The sequence below is a fragment of the Chiloscyllium punctatum genome, unplaced genomic scaffold, assembly GCF_047496795.1.
Source record: "Chiloscyllium punctatum isolate Juve2018m unplaced genomic scaffold, sChiPun1.3 scaffold_204, whole genome shotgun sequence".
In the NCBI taxonomy this organism is placed as follows: domain Eukaryota; kingdom Metazoa; phylum Chordata; class Chondrichthyes; order Orectolobiformes; family Hemiscylliidae; genus Chiloscyllium; species Chiloscyllium punctatum.
Window position 1 is genome coordinate 333,623 of NW_027309938.1, and position 21,665 is coordinate 355,287.

At 46.1% G+C, this 21,665-nt stretch overlaps 8 non-coding genes across 8 annotated transcripts; all 8 read left to right on the top strand.

The window, feature by feature from the left end:
• The first annotated feature begins 33 nt into the window (after window positions 1–33).
• trnav-cac (transfer RNA valine (anticodon CAC)) lies at window positions 34–106 on the top strand. Its single transcript has one exon. It is a non-coding gene; the product is annotated as a tRNA-Val (tRNA).
• A 2,861-nt stretch (window positions 107–2,967) lies between these two features.
• trnav-cac (transfer RNA valine (anticodon CAC)) lies at window positions 2,968–3,040 on the top strand. Its single transcript has one exon. It is a non-coding gene; the product is annotated as a tRNA-Val (tRNA).
• Window positions 3,041–5,901: 2,861 nt separating this feature from the next.
• trnav-cac (transfer RNA valine (anticodon CAC)) lies at window positions 5,902–5,974 on the top strand. The gene has a single exon. It is a non-coding gene; the product is annotated as a tRNA-Val (tRNA).
• A 2,861-nt stretch (window positions 5,975–8,835) lies between these two features.
• trnav-cac (transfer RNA valine (anticodon CAC)) lies at window positions 8,836–8,908 on the top strand. Its single transcript has one exon. It is a non-coding gene; the product is annotated as a tRNA-Val (tRNA).
• Window positions 8,909–11,769: 2,861 nt separating this feature from the next.
• On the top strand, window positions 11,770–11,842 carry trnav-cac (transfer RNA valine (anticodon CAC)). The gene has a single exon. It is a non-coding gene; the product is annotated as a tRNA-Val (tRNA).
• A 2,861-nt stretch (window positions 11,843–14,703) lies between these two features.
• Window positions 14,704–14,776, top strand: trnav-cac (transfer RNA valine (anticodon CAC)). Its single transcript has one exon. It is a non-coding gene; the product is annotated as a tRNA-Val (tRNA).
• Window positions 14,777–17,637: 2,861 nt separating this feature from the next.
• Window positions 17,638–17,710, top strand: trnav-cac (transfer RNA valine (anticodon CAC)). The gene has a single exon. It is a non-coding gene; the product is annotated as a tRNA-Val (tRNA).
• A 2,861-nt stretch (window positions 17,711–20,571) lies between these two features.
• On the top strand, window positions 20,572–20,644 carry trnav-cac (transfer RNA valine (anticodon CAC)). Its single transcript has one exon. It is a non-coding gene; the product is annotated as a tRNA-Val (tRNA).
• Window positions 20,645–21,665: the final 1,021 nt, after the last annotated feature.

Consider the following 21,665-nt stretch of genomic DNA (forward strand, 5'->3'; position numbering starts at 1 on the left):
GCCACTGAGCTGCAGCGGCTGCGACCGCGGCTTGTTTCTGTAGTGTAGTGGTCATCACGTTCGCCTCACACGCGAAAGGTCCCCAGTTCGAAACTGGGCAGCAACTGCTTTGCTGTTCAACTGCAGCCTTTGACATCGACAAGAACGGAGCTTTCTTGCTTGCTTTCCCATGTGCAAACCTGCCTTCGAATTTGCTTGAATAAATCTTCTCTCGTCGTGCAATGCAATGCGATTCCATTTAATTACTGTGCAAAGCATTGTAAAGTTTTTCTCCAACATCGTTCTGATCATATGCCATTCTGTTTGAGAGTGTAGTTACCCCCTTCTGATCCTTCCACGAAAAGCATTACCGCATTCGCATTCCTTGCGCAGGCGGCCCGGTTCAAAGACAGGGAAGAAGCTGATGTGCTGGTGTCACAGTGCACCACGGATTCTTCAACTAGTCTGTCTGTCAAATGTATCCCAAAGTCGTCTCTGAAAGACCTCATTTGGAAGGTGTCTGTCGTTATTCAACGTGCGAGAATTGGCACCAGAGGTCCTGAATCATGTTTTGGAGTAGTTCACACGTTAGTGGCTCATTCAATCAGCAACAGCAATGAAAGAAATTACACTCTCAGAGGAACATCTGGACCTGTGCTTTCATAGCGTCGCTAGTATTAAGGTGCGCCCCGAGATCTAAGCCACGTTGGAACTGAAACGGAGGAATCGACAGAGAGGCTACAGAATGACATCGCATCCATTTGCTTTTCTTTAAATCACTGACGAGCAGGAAAATGTAAACGGGGAAGGCGAGTGGGGAAGTGAGGCAGTTGCAGCTCTGGAGAAAGTCCTTCTTTGTGATTCACTCAGCAACCAGAGACGTGACGGTGACTCAGGCGTGAGAGCTCTTCACATCATGAACAAACAGCAATCAAGGGCAGTTAGCACCTCTTCCGGACTGGGGGTGGGGTGAGGTAATTACCTTTTGACTTCTGTTACTATGTTCAGAAACTGCCTTTTGGATTGAGGTGAACAGAAACTGCATTTCTAAAAAGCACCACGGAACTTGTTAAAATTTATTGAGTCGCTTTTTTCTCATCGATTCCCACACAGGTTTCCAACTCAGTTGGTATCCATGAGGCTCATGTCCAGGTGTGATAATCTCTGCAGCAAATTGCACGGTTAAGGTAAAAGGCAAGGAAAGTGGCATCTCGAACCGGCCCCGAGGTCAGACCTTCCTTACAATGTAATCTGTCGTTCTCGGATTGTAATACTACCTCCGGTTTTAGGATGGAACATTCTTTGGGAACCTTATTCTGCAAAACAGACACAGTGCCTGAAACTATGCTGCACGGTATGATTTGGGAAACGGCCTGCTCAGCTTTGTGCATTTTCCCTGTAGTCCGGTGTGTTTCATGTTCCGTGTAAACGTGTAAGTTGTCCTGTTTCGAGCAATGGGTGAAATCATTTAGCAAAGCAAGAATCGAAATTGCAGTAATGTCAAGTAGCTCATGGTAATTTGACCCAATCATAACCGATCATATATTCTCACGCACTCACAGATACATTTGTTTCTGAATCCAGTCTGAGAAGATAGACTCAGCTTACCAGTGATTTTTGTCTGGATTGATGGGCTATCGTTAACTGCTGAGAAATTGATATTGTAGACGGGCACATCCCAGCAGCTGTGCGAGTCGGAGAGGGATCATGGAACCTTTTTCACTTGAGTTTACATCTGTTGTTATGCAGGAAAACAATTGGAAGTGCAAGAAAATGAACTCGCGCGCGTGTTGCTAGTGTGGCCGAGCGGTCTAAGGCGCTGGATTAAGGCTCCCGTCTCGCCCGAGGGGTGGGTTAGAATCCCACCGCTGCCGTTTCTGCGGAGCTGCTGGTTTAAATGCTGTTTCATTCCCCTGCTGCATTTCTGTTTGAAACAGAAGCAAAATGAGTTTGCTTCCCGGGGAATTTCCTGCGGTGTGGGAAAGTGCCGAATTTTCCAAAGTGTCTGTGCTGTCATGATCGTGTTCGCCTCCCGCGCGGAAAATCGCCAGCGGCTCCACTGTTGCTTTCTGTTCCAGGCAAGTTGAGCTTTTACTGGAACCGAATGGAGACTGTTGTTGCGAAACAGAGTCCTACGGTGACTCGACTCGTCGTTATTTGGTTTTCTGGCCAATGAGAAAATCGTTCCAATGTATTTCGATGTCATATGTTATTGAATTTCTCCCACTTCCTCCTTTTCCGTCCTGGAGTCATCGGAAGGGAAAGGTAATCTAATCGAGACTGTGATTGGTGAAATTCACTTTTTATGGCCCATTCTTATTATGTTCTTTCTTTGTCTCTTTGCAGCATTGTCTGGGCAGTGGTGGTGCACTCAGGCTCCAGTATGTTTGAAAGAGTAGTTTGGAATTGCCCTGTTGTTATTTGTGTGATAACTTTATGGCTCATGCCCCCGGACTGTCTCACATTTAGCATTCATGCTCGCTGTGTCTGAAAATGCATTTGGTTTTCCAGTTTTGTTTGTGTTCCGTGTTAAATGCTTTCTGTTTTGCGATTCGCTCAATACATTACGAATTAACAGGGTTTCTGAGGTAACTTCCAGCTGCAAAAATCCTCAACTGAGAATCTGGGAAACTTTCACGGAGTATGGTCAGTCGGAGCAAAAGTAAGGAAGTCGTTCGTTTCTGCAGTGTTTCACAATGCTACCTTTCCCGTGAGCCGTCGAACAGACTAAATGATTTTGCCACAGACTGCGACGGTAAGCTCCGCAAAAACGTAATTCTTTAAAGCAGGTGTAAGCAACACAACGTTACCGGGTTACACCGCGTGGAAACAGATACTTCGGTGTATCTCGTCCATGCTCACCACATAGCCAAAATTAAACAAGTCCCATGAAACAACGAGTTAACGGAAACAGAAAGGCGAAAGGTAGAATGGCTTCAACTTTCTGTGTTGGATGCCACTGAGCTGCAGCGGCTGCGACCGCGGCTTGTTTCTGTAGTGTAGTGGTCATCACGTTCGCCTCACACGCGAAAGGTCCCCAGTTCGAAACTGGGCAGCAACTGCTTTGCTGTTCAACTGCAGCCTTTGACATCGACAAGAACGGAGCTTTCTTGCTTGCTTTCCCATGTGCAAACCTGCCTTCGAATTTGCTTGAATAAATCTTCTCTCGTCGTGCAATGCAATGCGATTCCATTTAATTACTGTGCAAAGCATTGTAAAGTTTTTCTCCAACATCGTTCTGATCATATGCCATTCTGTTTGAGAGTGTAGTTACCCCCTTCTGATCCTTCCACGAAAAGCATTACCGCATTCGCATTCCTTGCACAGGCGGCCCGGTTCAAAGACAGGGAAGAAGCTGATGTGCTGGTGTCACAGTGCACCACGGATTCTTCAACTAGTCTGTCTGTCAAATGTATCCCAAAGTCGTCTCTGAAAGACCTCATTTGGAAGGTGTCTGTCGTTATTCAACGTGCGAGAATTGGCACCAGAGGTCCTGAATCATGTTTTGGAGCAGTTCACACGTTAGTGGCTCATTCAATCAGCAACAGCAATGAAAGAAATTACACTCTCAGAGGAACATCTGGACCTGTGCTTTCATAGCGTCGCTAGTATTAAGGTGCGCCCCGAGATCTAAGCCACGTTGGAACTGAAACGGAGGAATCGACAGAGAGGCTACAGAATGACATCGCATCCATTTGCTTTTCTTTAAATCACTGACGAGCAGGAAAATGTAAACGGGGAAGGCGAGTGGGGAAGTGAGGCAGTTGCAGCTCTGGAGAAAGTCCTTCTTTGTGATTCACTCAGCAACCAGAGACGTGACGGTGACTCAGGCGTGAGAGCTCTTCACATCATGAACAAACAGCAATCAAGGGCAGTTAGCACCTCTTCCGGACTGGGGGTGGGGTGAGGTAATTACCTTTTGACTTCTGTTACTATGTTCAGAAACTGCCTTTTGGATTGAGGTGAACAGAAACTGCATTTCTAAAAAGCACCATGGAACTTGTTAAAATTTATTGAGTCGCTTTTTTCTCATCGATTCCCACACAGGTTTCCAACTCAGTTGGTATCCATGAGGCTCATGTCCAGGTGTGATAATCTCTGCAGCAAATTGCACGGTTAAGGTAAAAGTCAAGGAAAGTGGCATCTCGAACCGGCCCCGAGGTCAGACCTTCCTTACAATGTAATCTGTCGTTCTCGGATTGTAATACTACCTCCGCTTTTAGGATGGAACATTCTTTGGGAACCTTATTCTGCAAAACAGACACAGTGCCTGAAACTATGCTGCACGGTATGATTTGGGAAACGGCCTGCTCAGCTTTGTGCATTTTCCCTGTAGTCCGGTGTGTTTCATGTTCCGTGTAAACGTGTAAGTTGTCCTGTTTCGAGCAATGGGTGAAATCATTTAGCAAAGCAAGAATCGAAATTGCAGTAATGTCAAGTAGCTCATGGTAATTTGACCCAATCATAACCGATCATATATTCTCACGCACTCACAGATACATTTGTTTCTGAATCCAGTCTGAGAAGATAGACTCAGCTTACCAGTGATTTTTGTCTGGATTGATGGGCTATCGTTAACTGCTGAGAAATTGATATTGTAGACGGGCACATCCCAGCAGCTGTGCGAGTCGGAGAGGGATCATGGAACCTTTTTCACTTGAGTTTACATCTGTTGTTATGCAGGAAAACAATTGGAAGTGCAAGAAAATGAACTCGCGCGCGTGTTGCTAGTGTGGCCGAGCGGTCTAAGGCGCTGGATTAAGGCTCCCGTCTCGCCCGAGGGGTGGGTTCGAATCCCACCGCTGCCGTTTCTGCGGAGCTGCTGGTTTAAATGCTGTTTCATTCCCCTGCTGCATTTCTGTTTGAAACAGAAGCAAAATGAGTTTGCTTCCCGGGGAATTTCCTGCGGTGTGGGAAAGTGCCGAATTTTCCAAAGTGTCTGTGCTGTCATGATCGTGTTCGCCTCCCGCGCGGAAAATCGCCAGCGGCTCCACTGTTGCTTTCTGTTCCAGGCAAGTTGAGCTTTTACTGGAACCGAATGGAGACTGTTGTTGCGAAACAGAGTCCTACGGTGACTCGACTCGTCGTTATTTGGTTTTCTGGCCAATGAGAAAATCGTTCCAATGTATTTCGATGTCATATGTTATTGAATTTCTCCCACTTCCTCCTTTTCCGTCCTGGAGTCATCGGAAGGGAAAGGTAATCTAATCGAGACTGTGATTGGTGAAATTCACTTTTTATGGCCCATTCTTATTATGTTCTTTCTTTGTCTCTTTGCAGCATTGTCTGGGCAGTGGTGGTGCACTCAGGCTCCAGTATGTTTGAAAGAGTAGTTTGGAATTGCCCTGTTGTTATTTGTGTGATAACTTTATGGCTCATGCCCCCGGACTGTCTCACATTTAGCATTCATGCTCGCTGTGTCTGAAAATGCATTTGGTTTTCCAGTTTTGTTTGTGTTCCGTGTTAAATGCTTTCTGTTTTGCGATTCGCTCAATACATTACGAATTAACAGGGTTTCTGAGGTAACTTCCAGCTGCAAAAATCCTCAACTGAGAATCTGGGAAACTTTCACGGAGTATGGTCAGTCGGAGCAAAAGTAAGGAAGTCGTTCGTTTCTGCAGTGTTTCACAATGCTACCTTTCCCGTGAGCCGTCGAACAGACTAAATGATTTTGCCACAGACTGCGACGGTAAGCTCCGCAAAAACGTAATTCTTTAAAGCAGGTGTAAGCAACACAACGTTACCGGGTTACACCGCGTGGAAACAGATACTTCGGTGTATCTCGTCCATGCTCACCACATAGCCAAAATTAAACAAGTCCCATGAAACAACGAGTTAACGGAAACAGAAAGGCGAAAGGTAGAATGGCTTCAACTTTCTGTGTTGGATGCCACTGAGCTGCAGCGGCTGCGACCGCGGCTTGTTTCTGTAGTGTAGTGGTCATCACGTTCGCCTCACACGCGAAAGGTCCCCAGTTCGAAACTGGGCAGCAACTGCTTTGCTGTTCAACTGCAGCCTTTGACATCGACAAGAACGGAGCTTTCTTGCTTGCTTTCCCATGTGCAAACCTGCCTTCGAATTTGCTTGAATAAATCTTCTCTCGTCGTGCAATGCAATGCGATTCCATTTAATTACTGTGCAAAGCATTGTAAAGTTTTTCTCCAACATCGTTCTGATCATATGCCATTCTGTTTGAGAGTGTAGTTACCCCCTTCTGATCCTTCCACGAAAAGCATTACCGCATTCGCATTCCTTGCGCAGGCGGCCCGGTTCAAAGACAGGGAAGAAGCTGATGTGCTGGTGTCACAGTGCACCACGGATTCTTCAACTAGTCTGTCTGTCAAATGTATCCCAAAGTCGTCTCTGAAAGACCTCATTTGGAAGGTGTCTGTCGTTATTCAACGTGCGAGAATTGGCACCAGAGGTCCTGAATCATGTTTTGGAGTAGTTCACACGTTAGTGGCTCATTCAATCAGCAACAGCAATGAAAGAAATTACACTCTCAGAGGAACATCTGGACCTGTGCTTTCATAGCGTCGCTAGTATTAAGGTGCGCCCCGAGATCTAAGCCACGTTGGAACTGAAACGGAGGAATCGACAGAGAGGCTACAGAATGACATCGCATCCATTTGCTTTTCTTTAAATCACTGACGAGCAGGAAAATGTAAACGGGGAAGGCGAGTGGGGAAGTGAGGCAGTTGCAGCTCTGGAGAAAGTCCTTCTTTGTGATTCACTCAGCAACCAGAGACGTGACGGTGACTCAGGCGTGAGAGCTCTTCACATCATGAACAAACAGCAATCAAGGGCAGTTAGCACCTCTTCCGGACTGGGGGTGGGGTGAGGTAATTACCTTTTGACTTCTGTTACTATGTTCAGAAACTGCCTTTTGGATTGAGGTGAACAGAAACTGCATTTCTAAAAAGCACCATGGAACTTGTTAAAATTTATTGAGTCGCTTTTTTCTCATCGATTCCCACACAGGTTTCCAACTCAGTTGGTATCCATGAGGCTCATGTCCAGGTGTGATAATCTCTGCAGCAAATTGCACGGTTAAGGTAAAAGGCAAGGAAAGTGGCATCTCGAACCGGCCCCGAGGTCAGACCTTCCTTACAATGTAATCTGTCGTTCTCGGATTGTAATACTACCTCCGGTTTTAGGATGGAACATTCTTTGGGAACCTTATTCTGCAAAACAGACACAGTGCCTGAAACTATGCTGCACGGTATGATTTGGGAAACGGCCTGCTCAGCTTTGTGCATTTTCCCTGTAGTCCGGTGTGTTTCATGTTCCGTGTAAACGTGTAAGTTGTCCTGTTTCGAGCAATGGGTGAAATCATTTAGCAAAGCAAGAATCGAAATTGCAGTAATGTCAAGTAGCTCATGGTAATTTGACCCAATCATAACCGATCATATATTCTCACGCACTCACAGATACATTTGTTTCTGAATCCAGTCTGAGAAGATAGACTCAGCTTACCAGTGATTTTTGTCTGGATTGATGGGCTATCGTTAACTGCTGAGAAATTGATATTGTAGACGGGCACATCCCAGCAGCTGTGCGAGTCGGAGAGGGATCATGGAACCTTTTTCACTTGAGTTTACATCTGTTGTTATGCAGGAAAACAATTGGAAGTGCAAGAAAATGAACTCGCGCGCGTGTTGCTAGTGTGGCCGAGCGGTCTAAGGCGCTGGATTAAGGCTCCCGTCTCGCCCGAGGGGTGGGTTCGAATCCCACCGCTGCCGTTTCTGCGGAGCTGCTGGTTTAAATGCTGTTTCATTCCCCTGCTGCATTTCTGTTTGAAACAGAAGCAAAATGAGTTTGCTTCCCGGGGAATTTCCTGCGGTGTGGGAAAGTGCCGAATTTTCCAAAGTGTCTGTGCTGTCGTGATCGTGTTCGCCTCCCGCGCGGAAAATCGCCAGCGGCTCCACTGTTGCTTTCTGTTCCAGGCAAGTTGAGCTTTTACTGGAACCGAATGGAGACTGTTGTTGCGAAACAGAGTCCTACGGTGACTCGACTCGTCGTTATTTGGTTTTCTGGCCAATGAGAAAATCGTTCCAATGTATTTCGATGTCATATGTTATTGAATTTCTCCCACTTCCTCCTTTTCCGTCCTGGAGTCATCGGAAGGGAAAGGTAATCTAATCGAGACTGTGATTGGTGAAATTCACTTTTTATGGCCCATTCTTATTATGTTCTTTCTTTGTCTCTTTGCAGCATTGTCTGGGCAGTGGTGGTGCACTCAGGCTCCAGTATGTTTGAAAGAGTAGTTTGGAATTGCCCTGTTGTTATTTGTGTGATAACTTTATGGCTCATGCCCCCGGACTGTCTCACATTTAGCATTCATGCTCGCTGTGTCTGAAAATGCATTTGGTTTTCCAGTTTTGTTTGTGTTCCGTGTTAAATGCTTTCTGTTTTGCGATTCGCTCAATACATTACGAATTAACAGGGTTTCTGAGGTAACTTCCAGCTGCAAAAATCCTCAACTGAGAATCTGGGAAACTTTCACGGAGTATGGTCAGTCGGAGCAAAAGTAAGGAAGTCGTTCGTTTCTGCAGTGTTTCACAATGCTACCTTTCCCGTGAGCCGTCGAACAGACTAAATGATTTTGCCACAGACTGCGACGGTAAGCTCCGCAAAAACGTAATTCTTTAAAGCAGGTGTAAGCAACACAACGTTACCGGGTTACACCGCGTGGAAACAGATACTTCGGTGTATCTCGTCCATGCTCACCACATAGCCAAAATTAAACAAGTCCCATGAAACAACGAGTTAACGGAAACAGAAAGGCGAAAGGTAGAATGGCTTCAACTTTCTGTGTTGGATGCCACTGAGCTGCAGCGGCTGCGACCGCGGCTTGTTTCTGTAGTGTAGTGGTCATCACGTTCGCCTCACACGCGAAAGGTCCCCAGTTCGAAACTGGGCAGCAACTGCTTTGCTGTTCAACTGCAGCCTTTGACATCGACAAGAACGGAGCTTTCTTGCTTGCTTTCCCATGTGCAAACCTGCCTTCGAATTTGCTTGAATAAATCTTCTCTCGTCGTGCAATGCAATGCGATTCCATTTAATTACTGTGCAAAGCATTGTAAAGTTTTTCTCCAACATCGTTCTGATCATATGCCATTCTGTTTGAGAGTGTAGTTACCCCCTTCTGATCCTTCCACGAAAAGCATTACCGCATTCGCATTCCTTGCGCAGGCGGCCCGGTTCAAAGACAGGGAAGAAGCTGATGTGCTGGTGTCACAGTGCACCACGGATTCTTCAACTAGTCTGTCTGTCAAATGTATCCCAAAGTCGTCTCTGAAAGACCTCATTTGGAAGGTGTCTGTCGTTATTCAACGTGCGAGAATTGGCACCAGAGGTCCTGAATCATGTTTTGGAGTAGTTCACACGTTAGTGGCTCATTCAATCAGCAACAGCAATGAAAGAAATTACACTCTCAGAGGAACATCTGGACCTGTGCTTTCATAGCGTCGCTAGTATTAAGGTGCGCCCCGAGATCTAAGCCACGTTGGAACTGAAACGGAGGAATCGACAGAGAGGCTACAGAATGACATCGCATCCATTTGCTTTTCTTTAAATCACTGACGAGCAGGAAAATGTAAACGGGGAAGGCGAGTGGGGAAGTGAGGCAGTTGCAGCTCTGGAGAAAGTCCTTCTTTGTGATTCACTCAGCAACCAGAGACGTGACGGTGACTCAGGCGTGAGAGCTCTTCACATCATGAACAAACAGCAATCAAGGGCAGTTAGCACCTCTTCCGGACTGGGGGTGGGGTGAGGTAATTACCTTTTGACTTCTGTTACTATGTTCAGAAACTGCCTTTTGGATTGAGGTGAACAGAAACTGCATTTCTAAAAAGCACCATGGAACTTGTTAAAATTTATTGAGTCGCTTTTTTCTCATCGATTCCCACACAGGTTTCCAACTCAGTTGGTATCCATGAGGCTCATGTCCAGGTGTGATAATCTCTGCAGCAAATTGCACGGTTAAGGTAAAAGGCAAGGAAAGTGGCATCTCGAACCGGCCCCGAGGTCAGACCTTCCTTACAATGTAATCTGTCGTTCTCGGATTGTAATACTACCTCCGGTTTTAGGATGGAACATTCTTTGGGAACCTTATTCTGCAAAACAGACACAGTGCCTGAAACTATGCTGCACGGTATGATTTGGGAAACGGCCTGCTCAGCTTTGTGCATTTTCCCTGTAGTCCGGTGTGTTTCATGTTCCGTGTAAACGTGTAAGTTGTCCTGTTTCGAGCAATGGGTGAAATCATTTAGCAAAGCAAGAATCGAAATTGCAGTAATGTCAAGTAGCTCATGGTAATTTGACCCAATCATAACCGATCATATATTCTCACGCACTCACAGATACATTTGTTTCTGAATCCAGTCTGAGAAGATAGACTCAGCTTACCAGTGATTTTTGTCTGGATTGATGGGCTATCGTTAACTGCTGAGAAATTGATATTGTAGACGGGCACATCCCAGCAGCTGTGCGAGTCGGAGAGGGATCATGGAACCTTTTTCACTTGAGTTTACATCTGTTGTTATGCAGGAAAACAATTGGAAGTGCAAGAAAATGAACTCGCGCGCGTGTTGCTAGTGTGGCCGAGCGGTCTAAGGCGCTGGATTAAGGCTCCCGTCTCGCCCGAGGGGTGGGTTCGAATCCCACCGCTGCCGTTTCTGCGGAGCTGCTGGTTTAAATGCTGTTTCATTCCCCTGCTGCATTTCTGTTTGAAACAGAAGCAAAATGAGTTTGCTTCCCGGGGAATTTCCTGCGGTGTGGGAAAGTGCCGAATTTTCCAAAGTGTCTGTGCTGTCATGATCGTGTTCGCCTCCCGCGCGGAAAATCGCCAGCGGCTCCACTGTTGCTTTCTGTTCCAGGCAAGTTGAGCTTTTACTGGAACCGAATGGAGACTGTTGTTGCGAAACAGAGTCCTACGGTGACTCGACTCGTCGTTATTTGGTTTTCTGGCCAATGAGAAAATCGTTCCAATGTATTTCGATGTCATATGTTATTGAATTTCTCCCACTTCCTCCTTTTCCGTCCTGGAGTCATCGGAAGGGAAAGGTAATCTAATCGAGACTGTGATTGGTGAAATTCACTTTTTATGGCCCATTCTTATTATGTTCTTTCTTTGTCTCTTTGCAGCATTGTCTGGGCAGTGGTGGTGCACTCAGGCTCCAGTATGTTTGAAAGAGTAGTTTGGAATTGCCCTGTTGTTATTTGTGTGATAACTTTATGGCTCATGCCCCCGGACTGTCTCACATTTAGCATTCATGCTCGCTGTGTCTGAAAATGCATTTGGTTTTCCAGTTTTGTTTGTGTTCCGTGTTAAATGCTTTCTGTTTTGCGATTCGCTCAATACATTACGAATTAACAGGGTTTCTGAGGTAACTTCCAGCTGCAAAAATCCTCAACTGAGAATCTGGGAAACTTTCACGGAGTATGGTCAGTCGGAGCAAAAGTAAGGAAGTCGTTCGTTTCTGCAGTGTTTCACAATGCTACCTTTCCCGTGAGCCGTCGAACAGACTAAATGATTTTGCCACAGACTGCGACGGTAAGCTCCGCAAAAACGTAATTCTTTAAAGCAGGTGTAAGCAACACAACGTTACCGGGTTACACCGCGTGGAAACAGATACTTCGGTGTATCTCGTCCATGCTCACCACATAGCCAAAATTAAACAAGTCCCATGAAACAACGAGTTAACGGAAACAGAAAGGCGAAAGGTAGAATGGCTTCAACTTTCTGTGTTGGATGCCACTGAGCTGCAGCGGCTGCGACCGCGGCTTGTTTCTGTAGTGTAGTGGTCATCACGTTCGCCTCACACGCGAAAGGTCCCCAGTTCGAAACTGGGCAGCAACTGCTTTGCTGTTCAACTGCAGCCTTTGACATCGACAAGAACGGAGCTTTCTTGCTTGCTTTCCCATGTGCAAACCTGCCTTCGAATTTGCTTGAATAAATCTTCTCTCGTCGTGCAATGCAATGCGATTCCATTTAATTACTGTGCAAAGCATTGTAAAGTTTTTCTCCAACATCGTTCTGATCATATGCCATTCTGTTTGAGAGTGTAGTTACCCCCTTCTGATCCTTCCACGAAAAGCATTACCGCATTCGCATTCCTTGCGCAGGCGGCCCGGTTCAAAGACAGGGAAGAAGCTGATGTGCTGGTGTCACAGTGCACCACGGATTCTTCAACTAGTCTGTCTGTCAAATGTATCCCAAAGTCGTCTCTGAAAGACCTCATTTGGAAGGTGTCTGTCGTTATTCAACGTGCGAGAATTGGCACCAGAGGTCCTGAATCATGTTTTGGAGTAGTTCACACGTTAGTGGCTCATTCAATCAGCAACAGCAATGAAAGAAATTACACTCTCAGAGGAACATCTGGACCTGTGCTTTCATAGCGTCGCTAGTATTAAGGTGCGCCCCGAGATCTAAGCCACGTTGGAACTGAAACGGAGGAATCGACAGAGAGGCTACAGAATGACATCGCATCCATTTGCTTTTCTTTAAATCACTGACGAGCAGGAAAATGTAAACGGGGAAGGCGAGTGGGGAAGTGAGGCAGTTGCAGCTCTGGAGAAAGTCCTTCTTTGTGATTCACTCAGCAACCAGAGACGTGACGGTGACTCAGGCGTGAGAGCTCTTCACATCATGAACAAACAGCAATCAAGGGCAGTTAGCACCTCTTCCGGACTGGGGGTGGGGTGAGGTAATTACCTTTTGACTTCTGTTACTATGTTCAGAAACTGCCTTTTGGATTGAGGTGAACAGAAACTGCATTTCTAAAAAGCACCATGGAACTTGTTAAAATTTATTGAGTCGCTTTTTTCTCATCGATTCCCACACAGGTTTCCAACTCAGTTGGTATCCATGAGGCTCATGTCCAGGTGTGATAATCTCTGCAGCAAATTGCACGGTTAAGGTAAAAGGCAAGGAAAGTGGCATCTCGAACCGGCCCCGAGGTCAGACCTTCCTTACAATGTAATCTGTCGTTCTCGGATTGTAATACTACCTCCGGTTTTAGGATGGAACATTCTTTGGGAACCTTATTCTGCAAAACAGACACAGTGCCTGAAACTATGCTGCACGGTATGATTTGGGAAACGGCCTGCTCAGCTTTGTGCATTTTCCCTGTAGTCCGGTGTGTTTCATGTTCCGTGTAAACGTGTAAGTTGTCCTGTTTCGAGCAATGGGTGAAATCATTTAGCAAAGCAAGAATCGAAATTGCAGTAATGTCAAGTAGCTCATGGTAATTTGACCCAATCATAACCGATCATATATTCTCACGCACTCACAGATACATTTGTTTCTGAATCCAGTCTGAGAAGATAGACTCAGCTTACCAGTGATTTTTGTCTGGATTGATGGGCTATCGTTAACTGCTGAGAAATTGATATTGTAGACGGGCACATCCCAGCAGCTGTGCGAGTCGGAGAGGGATCATGGAACCTTTTTCACTTGAGTTTACATCTGTTGTTATGCAGGAAAACAATTGGAAGTGCAAGAAAATGAACTCGCGCGCGTGTTGCTAGTGTGGCCGAGCGGTCTAAGGCGCTGGATTAAGGCTCCCGTCTCGCCCGAGGGGTGGGTTCGAATCCCACCGCTGCCGTTTCTGCGGAGCTGCTGGTTTAAATGCTGTTTCATTCCCCTGCTGCATTTCTGTTTGAAACAGAAGCAAAATGAGTTTGCTTCCCGGGGAATTTCCTGCGGTGTGGGAAAGTGCCGAATTTTCCAAAGTGTCTGTGCTGTCATGATCGTGTTCGCCTCCCGCGCGGAAAATCGCCAGCGGCTCCACTGTTGCTTTCTGTTCCAGGCAAGTTGAGCTTTTACTGGAACCGAATGGAGACTGTTGTTGCGAAACAGAGTCCTACGGTGACTCGACTCGTCGTTATTTGGTTTTCTGGCCAATGAGAAAATCGTTCCAATGTATTTCGATGTCATATGTTATTGAATTTCTCCCACTTCCTCCTTTTCCGTCCTGGAGTCATCGGAAGGGAAAGGTAATCTAATCGAGACTGTGATTGGTGAAATTCACTTTTTATGGCCCATTCTTATTATGTTCTTTCTTTGTCTCTTTGCAGCATTGTCTGGGCAGTGGTGGTGCACTCAGGCTCCAGTATGTTTGAAAGAGTAGTTTGGAATTGCCCTGTTGTTATTTGTGTGATAACTTTATGGCTCATGCCCCCGGACTGTCTCACATTTAGCATTCATGCTCGCTGTGTCTGAAAATGCATTTGGTTTTCCAGTTTTGTTTGTGTTCCGTGTTAAATGCTTTCTGTTTTGCGATTCGCTCAATACATTACGAATTAACAGGGTTTCTGAGGTAACTTCCAGCTGCAAAAATCCTCAACTGAGAATCTGGGAAACTTTCACGGAGTATGGTCAGTCGGAGCAAAAGTAAGGAAGTCGTTCGTTTCTGCAGTGTTTCACAATGCTACCTTTCCCGTGAGCCGTCGAACAGACTAAATGATTTTGCCACAGACTGCGACGGTAAGCTCCGCAAAAACGTAATTCTTTAAAGCAGGTGTAAGCAACACAACGTTACCGGGTTACACCGCGTGGAAACAGATACTTCGGTGTATCTCGTCCATGCTCACCACATAGCCAAAATTAAACAAGTCCCATGAAACAACGAGTTAACGGAAACAGAAAGGCGAAAGGTAGAATGGCTTCAACTTTCTGTGTTGGATGCCACTGAGCTGCAGCGGCTGCGACCGCGGCTTGTTTCTGTAGTGTAGTGGTCATCACGTTCGCCTCACACGCGAAAGGTCCCCAGTTCGAAACTGGGCAGCAACTGCTTTGCTGTTCAACTGCAGCCTTTGACATCGACAAGAACGGAGCTTTCTTGCTTGCTTTCCCATGTGCAAACCTGCCTTCGAATTTGCTTGAATAAATCTTCTCTCGTCGTGCAATGCAATGCGATTCCATTTAATTACTGTGCAAAGCATTGTAAAGTTTTTCTCCAACATCGTTCTGATCATATGCCATTCTGTTTGAGAGTGTAGTTACCCCCTTCTGATCCTTCCACGAAAAGCATTACCGCATTCGCATTCCTTGCGCAGGCGGCCCGGTTCAAAGACAGGGAAGAAGCTGATGTGCTGGTGTCACAGTGCACCACGGATTCTTCAACTAGTCTGTCTGTCAAATGTATCCCAAAGTCGTCTCTGAAAGACCTCATTTGGAAGGTGTCTGTCGTTATTCAACGTGCGAGAATTGGCACCAGAGGTCCTGAATCATGTTTTGGAGTAGTTCACACGTTAGTGGCTCATTCAATCAGCAACAGCAATGAAAGAAATTACACTCTCAGAGGAACATCTGGACCTGTGCTTTCATAGCGTCGCTAGTATTAAGGTGCGCCCCGAGATCTAAGCCACGTTGGAACTGAAACGGAGGAATCGACAGAGAGGCTACAGAATGACATCGCATCCATTTGCTTTTCTTTAAATCACTGACGAGCAGGAAAATGTAAACGGGGAAGGCGAGTGGGGAAGTGAGGCAGTTGCAGCTCTGGAGAAAGTCCTTCTTTGTGATTCACTCAGCAACCAGAGACGTGACGGTGACTCAGGCGTGAGAGCTCTTCACATCATGAACAAACAGCAATCAAGGGCAGTTAGCACCTCTTCCGGACTGGGGGTGGGGTGAGGTAATTACCTTTTGACTTCTGTTACTATGTTCAGAAACTGCCTTTTGGATTGAGGTGAACAGAAACTGCATTTCTAAAAAGCACCACGGAACTTGTTAAAATTTATTGAGTCGCTTTTTTCTCATCGATTCCCACACAGGTTTCCAACTCAGTTGGTATCCATGAGGCTCATGTCCAGGTGTGATAATCTCTGCAGCAAATTGCACGGTTAAGGTAAAAGGCAAGGAAAGTGGCATCTCGAACCGGCCCCGAGGTCAGACCTTCCTTACAATGTAATCTGTCGTTCTCGGATTGTAATACTACCTCCGGTTTTAGGATGGAACATTCTTTGGGAACCTTATTCTGCAAAACAGACACAGTGCCTGAAACTATGCTGCACGGTATGATTTGGGAAACGGCCTGCTCAGCTTTGTGCATTTTCCCTGTAGTCCGGTGTGTTTCATGTTCCGTGTAAACGTGTAAGTTGTCCTGTTTCGAGCAATGGGTGAAATCATTTAGCAAAGCAAGAATCGAAATTGCAGTAATGTCAAGTAGCTCATGGTAATTTGACCCAATCATAACCGATCATATATTCTCACGCACTCACAGATACATTTGTTTCTGAATCCAGTCTGAGAAGATAGACTCAGCTTACCAGTGATTTTTGTCTGGATTGATGGGCTATCGTTAACTGCTGAGAAATTGATATTGTAGACGGGCACATCCCAGCAGCTGTGCGAGTCGGAGAGGGATCATGGAACCTTTTTCACTTGAGTTTACATCTGTTGTTATGCAGGAAAACAATTGGAAGTGCAAGAAAATGAACTCGCGCGCGTGTTGCTAGTGTGGCCGAGCGGTCTAAGGCGCTGGATTAAGGCTCCCGTCTCGCCCGAGGGGTGGGTTCGAATCCCACCGCTGCCGTTTCTGCGGAGCTGCTGGTTTAAATGCTGTTTCATTCCCCTGCTGCATTTCTGTTTGAAACAGAAGCAAAATGAGTTTGCTTCCCGGGGAATTTCCTGCGGTGTGGGAAAGTGCCGAATTTTCCAAAGTGTCTGTGCTGTCATGATCGTGTTCGCCTCCCGCGCGGAAAATCGCCAGCGGCTCCACTGTTGCTTTCTGTTCCAGGCAAGTTGAGCTTTTACTGGAACCGAATGGAGACTGTTGTTGCGAAACAGAGTCCTACGGTGACTCGACTCGTCGTTATTTGGTTTTCTGGCCAATGAGAAAATCGTTCCAATGTATTTCGATGTCATATGTTATTGAATTTCTCCCACTTCCTCCTTTTCCGTCCTGGAGTCATCGGAAGGGAAAGGTAATCTAATCGAGACTGTGATTGGTGAAATTCACTTTTTATGGCCCATTCTTATTATGTTCTTTCTTTGTCTCTTTGCAGCATTGTCTGGGCAGTGGTGGTGCACTCAGGCTCCAGTATGTTTGAAAGAGTAGTTTGGAATTGCCCTGTTGTTATTTGTGTGATAACTTTATGGCTCATGCCCCCGGACTGTCTCACATTTAGCATTCATGCTCGCTGTGTCTGAAAATGCATTTGGTTTTCCAGTTTTGTTTGTGTTCCGTGTTAAATGCTTTCTGTTTTGCGATTCGCTCAATACATTACGAATTAACAGGGTTTCTGAGGTAACTTCCAGCTGCAAAAATCCTCAACTGAGAATCTGGGAAACTTTCACGGAGTATGGTCAGTCGGAGCAAAAGTAAGGAAGTCGTTCGTTTCTGCAGTGTTTCACAATGCTACCTTTCCCGTGAGCCGTCGAACAGACTAAATGATTTTGCCACAGACTGCGACGGTAAGCTCCGCAAAAACGTAATTCTTTAAAGCAGGTGTAAGCAACACAACGTTACCGGGTTACACCGCGTGGAAACAGATACTTCGGTGTATCTCGTCCATGCTCACCACATAGCCAAAATTAAACAAGTCCCATGAAACAACGAGTTAACGGAAACAGAAAGGCGAAAGGTAGAATGGCTTCAACTTTCTGTGTTGGATGCCACTGAGCTGCAGCGGCTGCGACCGCGGCTTGTTTCTGTAGTGTAGTGGTCATCACGTTCGCCTCACACGCGAAAGGTCCCCAGTTCGAAACTGGGCAGCAACTGCTTTGCTGTTCAACTGCAGCCTTTGACATCGACAAGAACGGAGCTTTCTTGCTTGCTTTCCCATGTGCAAACCTGCCTTCGAATTTGCTTGAATAAATCTTCTCTCGTCGTGCAATGCAATGCGATTCCATTTAATTACTGTGCAAAGCATTGTAAAGTTTTTCTCCAACATCGTTCTGATCATATGCCATTCTGTTTGAGAGTGTAGTTACCCCCTTCTGATCCTTCCACGAAAAGCATTACCGCATTCGCATTCCTTGCACAGGCGGCCCGGTTCAAAGACAGGGAAGAAGCTGATGTGCTGGTGTCACAGTGCACCACGGATTCTTCAACTAGTCTGTCTGTCAAATGTATCCCAAAGTCGTCTCTGAAAGACCTCATTTGGAAGGTGTCTGTCGTTATTCAACGTGCGAGAATTGGCACCAGAGGTCCTGAATCATGTTTTGGAGCAGTTCACACGTTAGTGGCTCATTCAATCAGCAACAGCAATGAAAGAAATTACACTCTCAGAGGAACATCTGGACCTGTGCTTTCATAGCGTCGCTAGTATTAAGGTGCGCCCCGAGATCTAAGCCACGTTGGAACTGAAACGGAGGAATCGACAGAGAGGCTACAGAATGACATCGCATCCATTTGCTTTTCTTTAAATCACTGACGAGCAGGAAAATGTAAACGGGGAAGGCGAGTGGGGAAGTGAGGCAGTTGCAGCTCTGGAGAAAGTCCTTCTTTGTGATTCACTCAGCAACCAGAGACGTGACGGTGACTCAGGCGTGAGAGCTCTTCACATCATGAACAAACAGCAATCAAGGGCAGTTAGCACCTCTTCCGGACTGGGGGTGGGGTGAGGTAATTACCTTTTGACTTCTGTTACTATGTTCAGAAACTGCCTTTTGGATTGAGGTGAACAGAAACTGCATTTCTAAAAAGCACCATGGAACTTGTTAAAATTTATTGAGTCGCTTTTTTCTCATCGATTCCCACACAGGTTTCCAACTCAGTTGGTATCCATGAGGCTCATGTCCAGGTGTGATAATCTCTGCAGCAAATTGCACGGTTAAGGTAAAAGTCAAGGAAAGTGGCATCTCGAACCGGCCCCGAGGTCAGACCTTCCTTACAATGTAATCTGTCGTTCTCGGATTGTAATACTACCTCCGCTTTTAGGATGGAACATTCTTTGGGAACCTTATTCTGCAAAACAGACACAGTGCCTGAAACTATGCTGCACGGTATGATTTGGGAAACGGCCTGCTCAGCTTTGTGCATTTTCCCTGTAGTCCGGTGTGTTTCATGTTCCGTGTAAACGTGTAAGTTGTCCTGTTTCGAGCAATGGGTGAAATCATTTAGCAAAGCAAGAATCGAAATTGCAGTAATGTCAAGTAGCTCATGGTAATTTGACCCAATCATAACCGATCATATATTCTCACGCACTCACAGATACATTTGTTTCTGAATCCAGTCTGAGAAGATAGACTCAGCTTACCAGTGATTTTTGTCTGGATTGATGGGCTATCGTTAACTGCTGAGAAATTGATATTGTAGACGGACACATCCCAGCAGCTGTGCGAGTCGGAGAGGGATCATGGAACCTTTTTCACTTGAGTTTACATCTGTTGTTATGCAGGAAAACAATTGGAAGTGCAAGAAAATGGACTCGCGCGCGTGTTGCTAGTGTGGCCGAGCGGTCTAAGGCGCTGGATTAAGGCTCCCGTCTCGCCCGAGGGGTGGGTTCGAATCCCACCGCTGCCGTTTCTGCGGAGCTGCTGGTTTAAATGCTGTTTCATTCCCCTGCTGCATTTCTGTTTGAAACAGAAGCAAAATGAGTTTGCTTCCCGGGGAATTTCCTGCGGTGTGGGAAAGTGCCGAATTTTCCAAAGTGTCTGTGCTGTCGTGATCGTGTTCGCCTCCCGCGCGGAAAATCGCCAGCGGCTCCACTGTTGCTTTCTGTTCCAGGCAAGTTGAGCTTTTACTGGAACCGAATGGAGACTGTTGTTGCGAAACAGAGTCCTACGGTGACTCGACTCGTCGTTATTTGGTTTTCTGGCCAATGAGAAAATCGTTCCAATGTATTTCGATGTCATATGTTATTGAATTTCTCCCACTTCCTCCTTTTCCGTCCTGGAGTCATCGGAAGGGAAAGGTAATCTAATCGAGACTGTGATTGGTGAAATTCACTTTTTATGGCCCATTCTTATTATGTTCTTTCTTTGTCTCTTTGCAGCATTGTCTGGGCAGTGGTGGTGCACTCAGGCTCCAGTATGTTTGAAAGAGTAGTTTGGAATTGCCCTGTTGTTATTTGTGTGATAACTTTATGGCTCATGCCCCCGGACTGTCTCACATTTAGCATTCATGCTCGCTGTGTCTGAAAATGCATTTGGTTTTCCAGTTTTGTTTGTGTTCCGTGTTAAATGCTTTCTGTTTTGCGATTCGCTCAATACATTACGAATTAACAGGGTTTCTGAGGTAACTTCCAGCTGCAAAAATCCTCAACTGAGAATCTGGGAAACTTTCACGGAGTATGGTCAGTCGGAGCAAAAGTAAGGAAGTCGTTCGTTTCTGCAGTGTTTCACAATGCTACCTTTCCCGTGAGCCGTCGAACAGACTAAATGATTTTGCCACAGACTGCGACGGTAAGCTCCGCAAAAACGTAATTCTTTAAAGCAGGTGTAAGCAACACAACGTTACCGGGTTACACCGCGTGGAAACAGATACTTCGGTGTATCTCGTCCATGCTCACCACATAGCCAAAATTAAACAAGTCCCATGAAACAACGAGTTAACGGAAACAGAAAGGCGAAAGGTAGAATGGCTTCAACTTTCTGTGTTGGATGCCACTGAGCTGCAGCGGCTGCGACCGCGGCTTGTTTCTGTAGTGTAGTGGTCATCACGTTCGCCTCACACGCGAAAGGTCCCCAGTTCGAAACTGGGCAGAAACTGCTTTGCTCTTCAACTGCAGCCTTTGACATCGACAAGAACGGAGCTTTCTTGCTTGCTTTCCCATGTGCAAACCTGCCTTCGAATTTGCTTGAATAAATCTTCTCTCGTCGTGCAATGCAATGCGATTCCATTTAATTACTGTGCAAAGCATTGTAAAGTTTTTCTCCAACATCGTTCTGATCATATGCCATTCTGTTTGAGAGTGTAGTTACCCCCTTCTGATCCTTCCACGAAAAGCATTACCGCATTCGCATTCCTTGCGCAGGCGGCCCGGTTCAAAGACAGGGAAGAAGCTGATGTGCTGGTGTCACAGTGCACCACGGATTCTTCAACTAGTCTGTCTGTCAAATGTATCCCAAAGTCGTCTCTGAAAGACCTCATTTGGAAGGTGTCTGTCGTTATTCAACGTGCGAGAATTGGCACCAGAGGTCCTGAATCATGTTTTGGAGCAGTTCACACGTTAGTGGCTCATTCAATCAGCAACAGCAATGAAAGAAATTACACTCTCAGAGGAACATCTGGACCTGTGCTTTCATAGCGTCGCTAGTATTAAGGTGCGCCCCGAGATCTAAGCCACGTTGGAACTGAAACGGAGGAATCGACAGAGAGGCTACAGAATGACATCGCATCCATTTGCTTTTCTTTAAATCACTGACGAGCAGGAAAATGTAAACGGGGAAGGCGAGTGGGGAAGTGAGGCAGTTGCAGCTCTGGAGAAAGTCCTTCTTTGTGATTCACTCAGCAACCAGAGACGTGACGGTGACTCAGGCGTGAGAGCTCTTCACATCATGAACAAACAGCAATCAAGGGCAGTTAGCACCTCTTCCGGACTGGGGGTGGGGTGAGGTAATTACCTTTTGACTTCTGTTACTATGTTCAGAAACTGCCTTTTGGATTGAGGTGAACAGAAACTGCATTTCTAAAAAGCACCATGGAACTTGTTAAAATTTATTGAGTCGCTTTTTTCTCATCGATTCCCACACAGGTTTCCAACTCAGTTGGTATCCATGAGGCTCATGT